This window comes from Eleutherodactylus coqui, chromosome 9 (assembly GCF_035609145.1).
Source record: "Eleutherodactylus coqui strain aEleCoq1 chromosome 9, aEleCoq1.hap1, whole genome shotgun sequence".
NCBI classification, from domain to species: Eukaryota; Metazoa; Chordata; class Amphibia; order Anura; family Eleutherodactylidae; genus Eleutherodactylus; species Eleutherodactylus coqui.
The window spans coordinates 118,311,041-118,329,404 of NC_089845.1; positions in this window are offsets into that span (position 1 = coordinate 118,311,041).

Sequence of the window (18,364 nt, forward strand, 5' to 3'; positions counted from 1 at the left end):
GGGGATTTAAATGGTTAACAGCCCTGATGAGCCGCTCGGCTCGTCGGAGCTGTTACCCAAGGTTGTCAGCTGCAAGAAACAGCCAGCGCTCGCGGTGAATGGAGGGAGATAGCTGCGCGATCTCCCATCGTACATGTACATTATAGGGCGATCACTAATGGGTTAACATACAGACATACTCCTACCCCTTTCCAAGGTCTCTTCTGAAGAGATTGTAACCCTGTAAATGAACCGCCCAATTGCATTCATCATCAAGCCATGTTTCCGTTATTCCTACTATGTCATAGTTTTCCTAAAACATTCTCGCTTTAAGCTCACCCACTTTACTAATTAAACTTCTTGCATTCGTTGCCATACAATTTATATGGTTGTTATTATTTGCATTCATTATGTTATTTATGTTCCTATTGGATGTGTCAAAAATTGTGCCAAAATTGCTGTGTGCATCAAAAATTGCACCAAATTTTGGCTCAACGGAACCAGACATGCTCACTGGGAACTAACTGATTGGACAGTTCCCATTGACAATTTCTTGCTGAGTAGTAGGCATTGCAGGGACTGTAAGGCAGAGAGAGAGATGAGCTGGTATCAGACAGAGGCTGTAGAAGAGGGAAACGTCGCCCCCTCAATCAGAGAGAAGCAGGATTGACTGTGGCCAACAGAGAGATGGTGAGATGAGCATAGTGTAGCGCTCCCAACCCCAGGTAGTGCTGCAGGATCACTGAGGTTGGTAAAAGTGGTATCTCCCATGCATCAAACTGTAAATGAGGCTTGCCTCAACTCGGACTATAGGTGCGCACACTATTAGGGTCAGAAATAGTCATAGACTACACCGAGGAAATCAGACTATTGTCAATTTCCCATTGCTCAAATCCCCATTCACGGACTTTACTCACAGCTCACCTTGGGTACTACATAAGCCCCGAATACAGAAACATTGCAAGTGTATTCTATAAACTGTATTACAACGTGGCTGTCTTCTTGTGTTGCTACAACTCTACCAACGACAAATGACCACACATAACATCTGGGCACATCCACACTAGTGGTTTTCTGAAAATCACAAATTAGTTAACATGTTCTATTCATTTTTATGCTGCCGGAGATCCTCCATTTGGAGTAATCAAGAAACATACTGCAAGGGTCCTGGTTAGAGATGAGCGAACGTACTCGGATAGGCACTACTCGTCCGAGTAATGTGCCTTATCCGAGTACCTCTCCGCTCGTGCTCAAAGATTCGGGACGCGCTGCGGAGCGGGGAGCTGCAGGGGAGAGCGGGGAGGAACGGAGGGGAGATCTTTCTCTCCTTCTCTCCCGCCCGCTCTCCCCTGCTCCCTGCCGCAACTCACCTGTCAGCAGCGGAGCGCCCCGAATCTTTGAGCACGAACACAGCGGTACTCGGATAAGGCACATTACTCGGACGAGTAGTGCCTATCCGAGTACGTTCGCTCATCTCTAGTCCTGGTTCCTTGGACTGGCAGTTACTTGTGTTTTGCAAAACACTGCTAAACAAAGATTTGGTATAGCCTAGGCACTAGTTTTTATACCATGAGTCCAATATCCCTGTGTGCACCAATCCATACTGTATTCTTACATAAATCACCTCTATTTCCACATTCCTTGTTTCCTTTGTAGCTGTTTATTCATACTGTATATGCAACTGTAAACATGTATAGAAAATAAAAAATGCATATAAACAAAAATTTTCGGGGCCTACCTAGCAGCTATACAGAGAGTGTACATGTCCACTTTTTATTGCATCATAAACTGTATTGCTATCGTTGCACACACAGGATATATCATTAAAGCAGATGTACAGGAAATGAAAAAACATGGCTGCCATCTGTGCATCCTCTAAAAATCCTGTCCTAGAGTGTAACTAGGATGGGTTGATGAGACCTGATGAGGAGGGGGAGGGGTGGAGCCATACAGCCCTTTAAAAGGGGTGTCCAAGATATACAGAATTTTAGAATGCAATAAATGTTTTAAAATAACCAAAGCAGTTTGGACCCCTGCTGCTCCAATATTGCTGCTTTCGTCCTTTATGACCAGTTTTGTTTACATGGCCGCAGTGGTGACATGCCTGTATACACATGTTACACCAAACCACTAAGTCCAACACACAAGGCACATAAGCATAAGAAATAGAATTTTATTAGAACTCAAGATTGTTAAGATTCTTTAATTGGCATAATAAAATATAGAAGTAGTCAGTCCTTATAAATGTAATAATTCAATCCCAATACGCATAGAGAAAATAGGGAGGATTACAAATATTTCAGTAGTGCGTTCCTGCAACCCGACGCGCGTATCCCCACCTGCTTTCTTAAGGGGTCCATGTGTTCTGTACACACGTTGCAATGTTTTCCTATATCCCAAACAAGCCCTTTAAGGGCTCATTCACATAGGCGTATGTGTTTTTGGGTGCGACTCAGTGCAAGGTATTTGCACTATGGGGGCTTCTTCAATGTGTAGAGAACACAACCCATTGATGTCAATGGGTTTGTTCTCATTAACGTGTTTTGTACGTGCATTTCATGCGCGTCCAAAAATATAGGACCTGCTAATATGTTTCTGCGTATTGGGCACAAAGTCCATGGGAGGTGCGCAAATGTGATGTTCTGTGAAAAAAAAAAATTTAAAAAATTTAAAATAAGGGCGGGGGTGCTTTGCAAGCGCATGTGAGCAGGCCCTCCATGTGCAAAAAGTACAGTACTATGCGCTGATACGCATGCAAATCTACCTTGTTCGTTGCACTGAAGCATGCACAATTATGCGTAGGATCGTGTGAATAAGCCCTCATACTAACAGTTTTCACACGATACAATACAAGTGAGCAGGAGTTCATGCACTGCAGAAAAAAAATTCTCTAGGTTTTAACAAGGCAGGTAAGGCTCCAGATTTTGATACAATACCTGCAGCATTCTCTATATGTTTATAATTCCTACCTGATTTTCCCAGCAGGGTGAAATCTGCGTTAAATCGCCATCCAAATCCGAATATAACATATTTCTTGCCACGTTGTTTTCCTTCTATTTCCTTTTTCTAATAGCATGTTATTGTAAAAATGCAGCTGATTGCAATGTTCTATGGGGAATACAGCTTGTCCCTTCCCCAAATGTCTTATGACCTTACGTTAACTCTATAATTACCAAAGGTGTTTCCCTTCACATGACCAGACCAGAATCCACATTTTCTCATGCACTCTGATATTTACATTTTTTTAACCCATGACAGCATTAGAATTCAAATAGTTATACTGTCTGATATTCTTTGGCATTGTAGGGTAAAAATAGTAAAAACTAGAAGTTATACAAATGTTTCTTATTTAAGGAGCATTTCCCTCAAAATAAAAAAAATAAATACACACATAGGAGACATTTTCCGCAACACAATCCACATATGACTTCGGATTTTATTATGGATTTCAGTACAGATTCAACTCCTTGCATTGCAATAAATGAAATCTATGGTGAAAATCTATTGCTTATCAGTGACCGATAGAGTATGCTATGTACTTGAAAATCCTCTACATGGCTATAATACGCAGTGGATTTCTGTCAGTGTGAGTGAATGTGGTTTGTTGAAACTCCATTTGCTTACTTGGCACTGTACAATGATTCACCACTATTGGAAGGTAGCTATCCTAGTAGTCAATATCCGACTTTTAACAGTATTTGCCACATGACTAGGTATGTAAACGAAATCAGAATACCTACGTACAAACAGCTCTTTTGTGGCTTTTGCCGTACATCATTGCATTGTAGGGATGTAGCTGGCTGGATGAGAGGTCATCAAAGTGAGTTGAGAGTCATACTATATCTCCTTATGAAGAGCACCACAAGAGAGACCATGATGAGGTTATAAAGAGTTTTGTAGGCCATTCAATTCTCCCTGGGAAAAAGATGTGTAAATGAGTGATGAAATAATCATCCTCAGCAGCACCATTTGGAACAGTGGCTACCCTATAAGTCAATATCCAACCTTTTATCAGGCCAACATTACTATGATTGTAAGCCGAACTAGAATACCAATGCTCAGTCATCTCTACGACAAAAAATGTTGTCTGATACTGCAACCCTCTTGTTCCTTGATTGTAAGGCCAGATCCACACAAGGCCATGTATTTCCACTGCAAATCGACACAAAATGGAGATTTTGCTGCAAATTCACCGCAGATTTCACCCCACTACATTGCTTGGGATGAAGCTACTGCATGAAGATTTATTTGCATGCAAAGCTCCATGGGAAAAAAGTATGCAGACTCCCATATCAAACAAATCACAGAATGACTAAGTTGTCATCAAAACCCAAATTAACCAATGGAAGCCTCCCAAAGCATAAATATCACATGCTGACTACACTTAAAATATTACCTTTATTAATTCATCATTAAAACTTCCAAAAACAATATAAAATGTATCTCAATATACAAACTATACACTAGAGGGTGATTTCAGTACCATAAGAATGGAAGCAGAGCATAGAGGTCTAAATACTCACCGTACAATGGCCCTATAAGTGCCCTGCTTCTCAAAGCAGGATGCTTGCCCTGACAAGGGCGATCCTGTCTAGGAAGCTCCTTGGTAATGCCCTGTTAAACCCCTAATTCACAGTGTAAAAAAAAGGATATAACCTCAGTTATGGCTCAGACGTGAAAGGAGACCTGGATAATAATTCAAAGGCATACCAATATTAGGAGATGCAGTACACAGAATGGCCTGTATGGGACTACAGACAGGCATTCTGGTGCCTGAGATGGAGGAAAACACATATGGGTGAAGCAGGAAGTAGGATAAAGGTGTTGATTCCTGTCACATTAAGGAGAGAAACTGGGCTGTAAGCCAGAGAGAGAGGCCCAGGAAAGAGACCCAGACATTGAAACTCAGAAAAGCTGGGTGAAGTTGTCCTGGGAAGCTAAAGTGAAGCATTTCTGAAGAAAGCTGTATGGGATCTGGACTGAAGGAAATTGGGTGAGAACCACAGTTGGCCTGTTTATGATTGAGGCCTAAAGTAAAGAACATTTGAATTAGTTGCTGAGAGCTGTGCTATAGCAAGCTGATGTTGTTTTGAAAGTATAAATAAATGATATATTGGATTTTAACCTGCTGGTGTCTATCTGTGATGTGAGCGAATGATTCAAAGTTTTCACAATATATAAAATATTCAATAATGTGCACAAACAAGTTACCACAAATTCACAACTGATATAAACCTGTGTATATAAATAAAATCTTCCATAGATACTTATGTATAGGACAACTAGTCTTATCACAGTATCATAATAGCCACTAGTCCAACTATGCATGGATCTACGATGAAGTAACCTCATGCATTGAGACATTGTACTCATTTAGAGTGACCTCCTGGATAAGGTGTCCTTTAGGCTACATTCACATGGGCATGCGCGATATTGAGCCAAGAGATCGCGCTTGCCAACATGCATTTTTTACGCCGATTCGAGGTGTTTTTTCATTCTAAAACGCTTTGCATCACTTCTGTAAAATTGCGATCCTCAGGCAGTGTTTCAAACGTGTCAGAGTATTGCAAGTGGTTCTCTATGATTTTAAAGGGAAACATCCTATCGCACTTACATGCATATTGCAGAGCATGCAAGTGCAATGCAATCTTTTTTAAGGTCCTATTGAATAAATTTGGGCAAGGCGTTCTGCGAGAATGCCCAAAGATAGAACATGCTGCGATTTTTATACTCACTGTGTAGTGGCCCGGAAGGTCCTCCAGGATAGCCACACAATCCTCAGTTCTGTAACACCTAGCTATGTGCTCCTAGGAGACATAGAAGGTGCTTTACATCGGAGAAACACTGTTTTCTTCTTTCTTCACAAGCTAAATCTTACTGCTTGGTAACAGCTGGCTGATGATTGGCGGCTTGTCATCCAAACCCTAATTGGTAGAGGGGAATGGGGTGAAAGCCCAGAGTGGGAAAATGAGCAGGGCGAGGCAGGATGTTGGGGGGAGTGAAGAGAGAAAGTGCGGAAAAAAAGATAGGAAATGAAGGATGAGTAGTGAGGAGGCAGTCGGAGGAGGAAGAAGTGGAGGAGGTGTACTGCAGTGTGTGCAAAGAAATAGTGTTGCCTGGAGTGGTAAGCAAGGATTAACAAGCTTCCAAATCAAAAGCAATTTGGAGGAGAAAGTTTGGGACCTATCTTCTTAACAGTGAGTTAAATAAAGCAATGGAAAGTGAAAGAGGCTTATATTAAATCAACTGCATTCATCTGCCATATAATCTACGCGCAAATCCTCATCGGATAGCTAGGACTGTGGAAATTCTACTGAGTAACATCTGAATGCAAACACAGAGAGAGTGGTGCAGATTAATTTGTGTTGTACTGAACTGAACTGTGGAGCAGTGTTATTTGTTGAATGCAAAGCAAGGCTGTAATCGTTGTTTAAACTATTACTAAAAGCTGAAGTAAACTGCGTACCTCCAGTTTGCTAATCAAAGTTACCAGGACTCGTGTCAGTTATTTCGTCATTAACTCTTGGAGTCCCTGGAAAGAGGTGCTGGCGTCACGTAACAAGCCACCGTTTATAATTGTTGACTGTAATAAGGGTAACCCTTTTGTTACTGTGCACGACCAAGACAGGTACCTTTGCCACCATTGCAGGGAGAGATCACAGAGCCACCCGTGACATCCAGCTTGTTTACCCATGGTCTCCCCCACATTATATAGGATATGCCCCAGTATATGCCCCAGTATGTTCTTTTATATGAATGCAGGTCTGGATGCTGCAAGATTTATCTAAGTAAATGACACCTTGTCCAGGAAGTCGCTCTACATGACTTCATTGTCTAAATGCATGGAGATTACTTTATCATAGATCCTTGCATGGTTGGACTGTAAAGGTCCATTTAGACACAATGATTATCGCTAAAGATTCATGTGTAAATGTGCCCATCTTTCAGTTTTCTGAAACAATGGATTTCAGTTCAGCTTGAAATCCGTCATTCAGCAGGACAGCTAATTAGACAGACCGCACGCTGTGCTCTGCCCGGGCACCACTGTTAACAGCTGATTGCATTGTCTCAGCTGTAAATCCCCGCCAGCAGAACAAAGAGAATTTATTCAGAGAACAGTGATTGGTCCTCTGAATAAATTCAGCTCCTGGTGGCTCACACGCTACTAATTGGTACTAAAAGGAATTAGTACCAATTAGTAGATTATGCAAAATGATCGCTCAAAAGCCATCTTTTGAGCGATCATCTTTGTGTCTAAATGCACCTTAAGTTATTATGATCATGATAAGACTATTTGTCAAATACATACAGTATGTGTGTAAGTGGGAGCAAATGGTTTACTGGGTGTAATGAGCGCATAGTCATTCTGCTCTGGGCCCACTTGCCTTGTGGGTCCTATAGCAGTTGTATGGTCTGCCTCTAGTGGCTGCACACACTGATTGGAGGTTAGTTTGCCTGGCGAAGAATTCCACAGCATGTGGATGATTTTTTTGATGCAATTATCTGCTGAGGATTTTACCTTTGCAGGTAAAATCTGCAGTATTTCTGTCCTGTCAGGATGCATCTTTAAACTACCCATCTTGTACTGTAAGAAAAAAAATGCATATTATAAACTTAAATTTAGACTGACTGTTATGTTGCAAGAAGGAACATAAGGGGCTTGCAAAGAAACAGTTTCTCCATTGCTAGGCGTAATTATCTTTAATGTCAGCACATGAATATTTTAGTTCAATGTTGCCTGAAATCAAAGGAAAATAAGTGAAGTTAATGGCCATCTTTAGTCATTTCCTTGAATGCATGAAATCATTAAAATGAAAGTTCTATCCATTTCACTAGCACATTTTTTAGCTTCCATCGAAATGAGTAATAAAGTAGAATTTCAGTGGCAGGAGTGTGGTTGATGAATCAAAAATACGTCAAGAACTATAAACTGTAGAACATAAAAAGACAATGCTTCTGAACAGTAACTACATAATAACCTAATTTAGAGAGATTGTTCAGAATTAGAGAAAAAAAAAGGATATGAACAGAATCAGCAACACTCTTGTCCATGAAATCAGACATATGGCAAGGGAGAAGAGTGGCGCTGTTTACGGTAAAAATAAGCAATCCTGGACAAATCCTTTAAAACTAGGGCTCTCATATATACTTACACATAGGAAATTGAAGAACAGTTGCATGTTAAAGGGGTTTTCAAGACAATTATTGATGACTAGAGATGAGCGAGTATACTCACTAAGGACAATTACTCGATCGAGCATTGTCCTTAGCGAGTATCTCCCCGCTCGGAAGAAAAGGTTCGGCTGCCGGCGCGGGTGACAGGTGAGTTGCGGTCATGAGCAGGGGGGAGCGGGGGGGGGGGGGAGAGAGGGAGAGACAGATCTCCCCTCCGTTCCTTCCCGCTCTCCCCCGCCGCTCCCCGCCGCTGCCGGCAGCCGAATCTTTGCTCCCGAGCGGGCAGGTACTCGCTAAGGGCAATGCTCGATTGAGCAAGTGCCCTTAGTGAGTATGCTCGCTCATCTCTATTGATGACCTATCCTTAGGTCCTCAATATATATATTTTATTATTATACTCAGAATATGGAAAGGTCTCTAGTATGTCTGGTACAGCTATATAACAATAAACTCAGTATCAGTCATTTCATACACCAGATGCCATTGCTCTAGTAGAGTCATGTTCGTTTTTATCACTGATGAAATCTGTTGGCTGAGGCCAGTGTTACGTCCATCCCGGATGTATTGGTTTCAACCAAACAGGATGAATATACACACTCAGTATAAATGCGGATAACACAACACAAATATGTAATCATGAAACACAAAATGAGGGAAACACGGGCTGAATATTTTATCGGCTGTTCTGTGTTATTCAGGACTTCAGAAGAGAAGGATTTAGGGATGTAATTCCTGATAGCCTCAAAATGAGTCCACTGTGTGGTCAGGCAGTAAAGAAAGCAAGTTGGATCCTCAGCTGCATAGCTAGAGATATAACCAGTAGAAAGAGGGAGATTGTGATCCCACTGTATAGATTTGTGGCAAGACCTTATCTGGAACACTGTGTTCAGTTCTGGAGACTTCATCTACAGAAAGACATTGGTAAAACAGAACAAGTCTGAAGACAGGCTATAAAAATGGTGGAAGGTCTCAAGGACAAAACTTATCAGGATAGATGTTCCAACAATTAATCACTCAGTATAAATGGATCCTTAGGGTCCCCTTACATGTGACAACTGCCCGACTATAGGAGCAATATCACTCAAGTTAATGGAGGCAGAGCATTGTTCTGGCCATCTGCCTCCATTCACAGTATTTGGTTGACTAATCCAAACATAGAAAATTGATGGCAGTAAAAAAAAACATAGTCCATCTAGCCTGCCCTCATAATACTTCCCTTTTACTTATTTCTTATGATAGATATCTGTTTATTCCAGGCAGCTTGAATTGATTTAATGTTTTTCCAACCACGTCTGCTGGAAGTTTGTTTCAAGCATCTACTACTCTTTCAGTAAAATAAAATTTCCTAACGTTGCTTTTGACTTTTCTCCCAACTAATCGGAGATTGTGCCCCTCTGTTCTAGTGTTTAGCTTCCTAATAAATATATTTCCTTTCTGAATCTTATTTATACCTTTAACATATTTAAAAGTTTTGATCATGCCCCCCCCCCCCCGCCCCTGCACTTGTTTCCTCTAAGCTTTCTAGATTCAGTTCTTTAAATGTACCTCTTACATGCGGCCATTATTGTTCAAATTCTCACTGGAAACAGCAAATTCCGAGATAATTGTTCCATGTACATATGGCCGCTGACAAGGCACTGAGCAACAAATAATACACTTGTCGGATTTGCCTAGTTTTCAGCAGATCTAAAATCCTAGCAACTATCGAGTTGTGTAAACAGAAGCCACTCAATGCATGAGTAACTTCTGTTTACTGTAAATGGAGTGCAGGACTTATAAAAATATATATTTATTACATATAGAAAAGTCATACAAGCAAAAAGAAAAGAAACAGAAATACACACAAGTATAAAAACATATAAAATACAGGGATGTCCCCTGTCTCTCTCCCTATACATATTAGTCATGGAAACCCTGGCGAATGCCCTCTGAGCAAACCCAGACATCTGCGGGATTAAGATGGGTAACACTGAGCACAAAACAGCTCTATATGCGGACGACCTACTACTGTACGTCACAAACCCCAGGATAGGCCTCCCCAACATATTAGAGGAATTTAAAAGGTTCGGGCGGCTCTCTAACTTTAAGGTTAACGTGAGCAAATCAGTAATCTTAAACATCACGCTAACAGATCAAGAGGTTGCCACTTTATAACAATCCCTTCCTTTTACCTGGAGACAGGACGAGATTAAATACGTAGGGACCACAATAACACCAGACTTAGACCAGCTCTTTCTGAAAAATTACAAACCCCTCCCAGCCAGGCTGGAGGCGGACTTTGATAGATGGAAAACGGTCCCTCTGTCCTGGTTCGGGAAGATTAACACCATCAAAATGAACGCCCTCCCTAGATTTTTGTACATGTTCCAGACGGTACCCATAAAAATACCCAGAACATTCCTCCTGAGAATTAGAAGATCTATGATGAAATTTATCTGGAGAAACAACAGACCAAGGCGAAACTGGAAGGCCCTTACAGGACCCAAAGATTTGGGGGGAATAGGTATCCCAAACCTAGCCTTGTATCAAAAGGCCTCTTTAACTAAACGCATCTTAGATCTACACCACGACAAAACACAAAAACTATGGGCAAGGGCAGAACAAGACTCGGTCCCCTTCAAAGGACGAGGCCTCATATGGCTACCGGGCAAAGGACAACACAGGGGTCAGGGATTATCACCCTTTGTAGAAAACATGATAACAGCTTGGTTGGAATACGCAACCACAAAAGGTTTAATTAACAAACCCGGCCCTCTAACCCCCCTGACAGGTAACCCTGAGCTCCCTAATTTTTACAGAGGCGTACCTCTGATGCAAAACACGTCGGACGACATCTTAAGGGTCCGAGACGTGATCTCGGAAGAGGGACTCAGACCACTGAGCGATCTATGGGGAGAGGAGAGACCCCAACCTGGAGCGTGGTTACAGTACCTACAGCTTAGCCACTACATCAGGTCACTAGGAACAATCCAACAACTGAACCGCCCCATTACCTCCTTTGAGAAAATAAGTATATCACCCACATCAGAACAATCAACAATATCGGCATTGTACCGGATGCTGATCGAAAGAGATACCCAAAACTGTGGGACAGATATAATTAGGAACTGGGAGCAAGACCTGGATCGCATCCCCCCAGAGGAGTCTTGGGAAAAGGCATATATCCTATCACACAAAATTACGATTTCCAACAGATTACAGGAACTAAACTATAAAATACTAATAAGATGGTACCAGACCCCGGTGAAACTAGCCAGGATATTCCCCCAGTATCCGGATACCTGCTGGAGATGCCTAACAGAAAAAGGGTCATTTATCCACCTGTGGTGGTCATGCCCTCTTCTCCAACCCCTCTGGCAAGAAATAAATCTTCTCTACAATGCAGTCAGCAGGAACCAAGTTCTATTTACATCCGAGATTGCACTACTGACGGTGCTCCCCGGATCAGTGACACACACTAAAAAGTCCTTACTTAGATTCTTGCCACGAGACAGATAATACCCAGATCATGGAAATCTACGTCACCCCCTTCCAGAATAACGTGGCTGGAGACTATAGACCATCTAAAACACATGGAAGAGCTATGCGCCAAGGACGAACTAAAATATGAGAAACATGTCGCCACCTGGATGGTCTGGGATCAGTTCAGACTCTCCCTAGACCTAACCATCTGGTTGGAAATGGGTGCCCCCCTGACCACGAACACGACCACAACTGTGGCTGTGGACATACCACAACCAACGGACTGTTGACACCCAAGAGCAGTAAATACTCTCCAACATCTACGAATCTGGACCGGATCTCACCCCACATAACCCTCCCTAATCCCCCACCCTACCCCACGTCTTATTTCTCTCCTTTTTTCATTTATACTTTATTTTATTTCAACCTCCAATCCAAGTTACATGTTATAACTAACCCAGAAAGTTACACCGAAACATAGTATAAGAATTAGATACTTTGGAGTTGTTTAAAAATGTTTAATTAAGAAAATAAACTGCCTAATAGCAAGAGAATACATTAAGCGGAAAGAAGACAACAAGAATAGAAGTTCATAATGTTTATACAGTTTACTCACTGATATCTTGATATAATGTTGTAACCGCTAAGTATGCATGGCAGACCAATAAAAACCTTTTGAACCATAAAAACATATAAAATAAAAAAAATCCCCCCGCAATTCCCCGAATTATCCACGGAGACCAGGTGGGCTTTGTCTTAGGGAGAGAAGCGAGAGACAACTCCATAAAGACCCTGGCCCTAATCGACCGGGCAAGAAAGAAAAGAACCCCTCTATGCCTCCTCTCCGTCGACGCTGAAAAAGCGTTCGACAGAATCAGTTGGCAATTTCTCGAAGCGACCCTCCGTAGGGTGGGACTCGGCACCAGAGCTTTAAATCAGATAATGGCTCTATATCATCGCCCCTCGGCACAGGTCAGGGTCAATGGTAAGTTGTCAACTCCATTCGAGGTTAGGAACGGCACACGACAGGGGTGTCCCCTGTCCCCCACATTATATATCATAGTTATGGAAGTTCTAGCCAACGCAATTAGGAACAACCCGTCTATACGCGGAATACAGACTGGTAGAGAGGAACGCAAATTATCGCTTTACGCAGACGACCTCCTGTTATATGCCACTGAACCACATGTCAGCTTCCCCAATATTATGCAGGAGTTCGCTACGTTTGGCCAGTTCAGCAACTATAAGGTAAATGCTCAGAAGTCGGTAGTCCTAAATATTACCATCCCACAACAGGAAGTCAGCAATATGGCCGCAGCTTTCCCATTCCAATGGAGAAGCGATTCATTCAAGTATTTGGGAATCCATATCCCAACCGACCCAACCCAGCTGTTTGAGTTGAACTACAAACCGCTGCTACTGACCCTGAAAAAGGACATGGAGGGCTGGGCAAGAGGCTCGCTATCATGGTTTGGTAGGATGAGTGCGGTTAAGATGGATATCCTCCCTAGGATATTGTACATCTTTCAATCAGCACCGTGTAACCCCCCGAAAATCTTTTTCAACAGGCTGAGAAGTTTGATACTCCGATTCATATGGAGGGGAGGCTCCAAAAGACTCAGCCATAAAAGCCTATCCAAACCAAAAACAAAGGGAGGGGTGGGCCTACCTGACCTACATCTATACCACAAAGCCACGATCGGAACCCTAATACTAGACCTGCACCACCATGAATCAGATAAAATATGGGTACAAATCGAAAACGAGAATAATACCTTCTCACCAAAAGGAGCATTCTGGATCCCGAAGGGGGTCAATTGGGAGAGGGCGGAGGCATCGGGCCTGATGATCACCCTGCTGGGGGCATGGAAGGGGGGCTGCCAGACAACGGTTCCGGGTCCCCTAACCCCCTTAACTGGAAACCCACAAATTCCAGCAACAATGGGCACTCGTAGCCTGGGATTCCTGCCCAATGGAACGGAAGCTAGGATAGGGGAGGTGGTGGACGCCCGGGGCATGCGAGACCTGGCGACTATACAGGGGACAGGAGGCATTCCCCCGGGCTCATGGATGCAATATTTGCAGGTTCGTAGCTACCTAGGAAAAGTGAGGCCGGAACGGGGGTGGAGCCTAAACCTTACCCCGTTTGAGGAACTATGCAGCAGAAGGGAGGCGCCCAAGCATACCGTGTCAATATTATATAGCCAGCTACTGGAGGAGAAGCTGGGTGGTCACACCCCCAGGTGGGTTGCCGCATGGGAAGAGGTCCTGGGTAGATCCTTTCCCGGAGAGCTCTGGAGCAAAGCTTTCCAGCACACCCATAAGATGTCGGTGGCAAGTAGGCTGCAGGAGCTGAACTTTAAGATTTTGTCAAGATGGTACATGACACCAGAGAGGCTCCACGCCCTATTCCCATCGGCTTCAAATATGTGCTGGCGATGCCACAGAGAAGTGGGCTCGATGCTACATATATGGTGGGAGTGCCCCATGATCAGACCCATCTGGCGAGACATGAGAAAACTATACGAGAAAGTGTGCAGGGAATCACTGACCCTGACACCTGAGGTGGCACTTCTATCCTTCCCTCCACTAGGCGCCCAATCACTCAAAAAAGGCCTGCTGAAATATTTCATTATGGCCACGAGGCAAGTGATACCCAGATTCTGGAAAAAGGACACAGAAATCCCTAGATGCGCATGGGTGGGGGCCTTAGACGAGATCGAAAGATTAGAGAGAATAAGATCACAGGAAGACACAACCGGAGCCGAGAATTTCTACCGCACCTGGGCAGTCTGGATAGATGCACGTAACTCTCCTCTAATCACCAGGTGGCTACAAGACGGCAACTGTGAGTAGCCAACTCATATCTCGAGTAGTGGGACAACCAAAAGGCACTAGCCTGGATCCCCCCCCTCGACACCCCCCCCTTCCCCGCCCACCCCGTATCTCATACCTCCCCTTGTCTGTTAACTATCAGAACATAACGCACATATTAACCTATTGCTTTTCATAATGTTTTTCTTGTTTCTTCTTTATTAGTTGCAGCATTAAGCCGGTGATGTGTATATCACACCACTTTCATAAAATGTTAAAGTAATGTTATATATGCAACATAAAACCAATAAAAATATGTTGGAAAAAAAAAAAATAAAAAAAATCCCATCATAATATGAGTCCCTGAGAGCATAGCACAAATCATTATTGATGTAGATTATTAGGTATATCCAGGGCAATAGCCATGAATAGATTTCTAGTGTAACCGCCATCCAAGAGGAAAAAGCAGAGTGCATGTCACAGATAATTCAAAGACTTTTAATTACCTATAAAGAGTACAAAGCTGCAGAGTTCCACCATAATGTGGGGAATAGACCCCTGGCGCATGTTTCTGACCAGCCTTCTTTAGAGGGGTACTGCCATCGATAAATTTTACCCCTTAAATAATGTCCATGTAATTGAACACACCTGTCAGTAATACATGCCCCTTAGAAACACCTCTACACCTTCACACAGTCTTTCTTTTTTGAGAATAGTGCATCATATGTAAAGGCCCATTTAGATGCAATGATTATCGCTTAAAATTTGCTCAAAAGCAGTCTTTTGAGTGATAATCATGTTGAAATGTGCCCATCTTTCACTGTTTGGGTAAACAACAGTTTTCAGTTCTGCTTGAAAACTGTCCTTCAACAAAACAGCTGATAAGCAGGACTGCAAGCTGTGCTTTGCCCGCGGAGAGCTGATTACAGCTGATAACATTGTTACAGCTGTCAGACCCCCTCCAGCAGAACAGCTGATAAGCAGGACCTGAACTGTGTCTGCTGTCTATAGTGCTGAATTCTCCATGGGTAGCCTGTGGCTGAACAATAGAGATAATTCCACAGCTCAGACCTCCTGCTGAGTTCTGTAACAGGTCCTAGAAGCTAATTTGCATGCAAATGAAGCTAATAAAGCACTAATAGCAATTAGTGCCTATTAGTACTTTATGCGAAACGATCGCTGATCTTTTAATCTTTCGAAAGATATCTGTGTGTATAAATGGGCCTTAAGGGTGTACCAATATGATGCTCATTCAGGTTAATGCACATATGCAAGATTGTCTTGGGTAATTTTTGTTATATTGATTAAACTATCTGACAGTCAGTCTCACAATGATGGAAATCCCTGTCACAGGTGACATAATGGCACATATGTGAATGACGCAGGGAAGCCGAGGGAGATGTGCAGCTCTCATGGAGTGATACTTGATCAGAATGAAAAAGACATCATATTTATACAGAGGCTGCAAGAACACTATCTGCAACGACAACCGTGCACACAGTCATGCTCTGACACATGGACAGGAAAAATGGACTACATGCAATAATAAAAAGTGCACAAAACAATTACAACATTATAACAACCTGGACAGCAATCTCTATAAAAGATAGGAGGAAAAATTCCAAATGTGAACATGAGTGAAGAAAATCTTTTGAAAAAAATCTAAATATATGTAAATATACATGACAGTGAATAAAGGGGAGATATTTAAGTGTAAATAAAACCTATGATGCATATTACTGCAATATAATGATACAATATATAAATTAAATCTAAAACTGAAATGGGGGACAAAAAATCCCAGTCTGACCCCATAAACTAAAGGCCCATTTACATGGAGCGATGATCACTCAAAGATCAATCAAACGACAGCTTGAGTGACAGCTTTGAGTGATCATTTTGTATAAACTATTAAGTAGCTACTCAAATACTTAATAGCTATTTAGCATGCAAATGAAGCCTTTAGCTGAATGCAGTTAATATCCCGAGGGCTCTTATCTGCTTTCAGTTCCTTTGTTCTCTGACAGGAAACAATGCTATAAGCACTAACCGTGGAGAACTCCTGATAAGGCTGAAGGACAATTTTTAGGTTGGCCTTAATTTAACGATCAGCTAGCAGTGCATGATGGCTGTGCGTTTAGACGCAACGATGATTGCTTTTTGTGATTTTTGAGCAATCATCGCTCCGTGTAAATGGTCCTTAAGACACTATACATATAATCATTAAGATAATCACAACAATATAGCAACCTTGATAGCAATCTCTATAAGAGAAGAAAAATCAAAGCAAAAAGAAAACACTCCTTCAAATGTGAAAATGTGTGAAGAAAACACAATGATGAGTAATACAAACATAACAGTAAATAGCATTTGACAATGTACAATGGAGCTGGCTGGGTTTGGTCCTGGATAAAATAGCATTACAGGGTCCTTTCTGTACTTAGATAAACAGCATTTATAGTAACCCAACAGCAAGAATCCATACACCAGGATTCTTATCGGACCCATTTCCACTATATAGAGGTACCAGGCAGGGCTATCCGCTGTCTCCCCTATTGTTTGATCTAGCATTGGAACCCCTAATACGTCTTCTGGAGGACTCCCCCGTATTCCAGGGAATAAAAATCGGAACGCAAGAAATAAAAACCACTTTTTGCAGATGACATTCTCATATTTATGGCAGATCCTAAAGCACATTTGAAAAGAGTAATAGTGGACATAACTGAATTTGGGACCTTCACAGGTTAGCGAATTAATCCAACAAAAAGTGAAGTACTAGAAATAGGTGCATCTAGCCCTAGGTCTTTTTGTATTTCCCTAGGATGGGGAAAAAGTGTAGTAAAACCTCATATTACATACTTAGGGATAAAAATAGGTAAAGATCCCACTTCACTATACACCCTGAATTATCTGCCATTTATTGATAAGTTAGTGGCAGAATTAAAAAGATAGTCAAACGTCCCGCTCTCAATGCTGGGGAGATGCCAACTCATCAAGATGATGAGCTTTTCCAAGTTGCTGTACCCTATGCAAATGATACCAGTGCTGGTTAAACATGACTTAATTCAGCTTTTATAAAGTTTATTTGGGTATGAAAGCACCCAAGGATATCTTTGCATAAGTTAATGCTGAGCAGAAGTGAGGGAGGAGTGAATTTTCCTAATGTCAGAAGCTACAATATAGCGTGCCTAACAAGACATATAGTAGATTGAATGAGTGCGCAGATGTATATTCCAACAGATTCATTGAATCGAGCCTAGCTGCCCCTTGGAACCTTATAGCATGTTTGCATACACGTTTCTCCAACCTTCCACCAGCAATTAAGCAATCCATACTACTAAGAGACACGATAGTGACATAGAAGGAAGCAAGAAAACTTTTTGGACTTCCCTACTTGTTGTCCAAGTTTATGCCGTTGATAGGCCATCCAGAATTCCTTAGAGGGCATGATGACAGAGTCTTTAAAGAGTGGCAAGAAAAAGGATTAGCGGTAGCCCAGCACTTCATGCATGAGAGAGAAAGCAGATGGCTTAATCAATCCAAGCTCAAGACTAAGTATAATATACCAGAGACACAATTCCTACAGATTGCGCAGGCAATTCAGTTTTGCAAGACTAGGCTTAGAGATCTCAGTAGAGAGGCGGGCAAAACAGACTTTGATTCCATAATCGCACAACCAACAGGAAGATTCTCATTATCTACACTACAAAGGGCAATAAAAAACAAAGTCCTGAAAATCGAAAAACACAAAATATTTTCCAGATGGGTAAAAATAACACAAGACACAGATATGGGAGAAAAGATCCTGAAGGGTTGGTCAAAAATCAGAGCCTGCTTGATCAGTGAGACCTGGAGGGAAACCTTCTTCAAAATTATGCATCATGCCATTTATGGCTTTGATATACCAGCATCTCCTTCATTTCCAGAGTGCGTC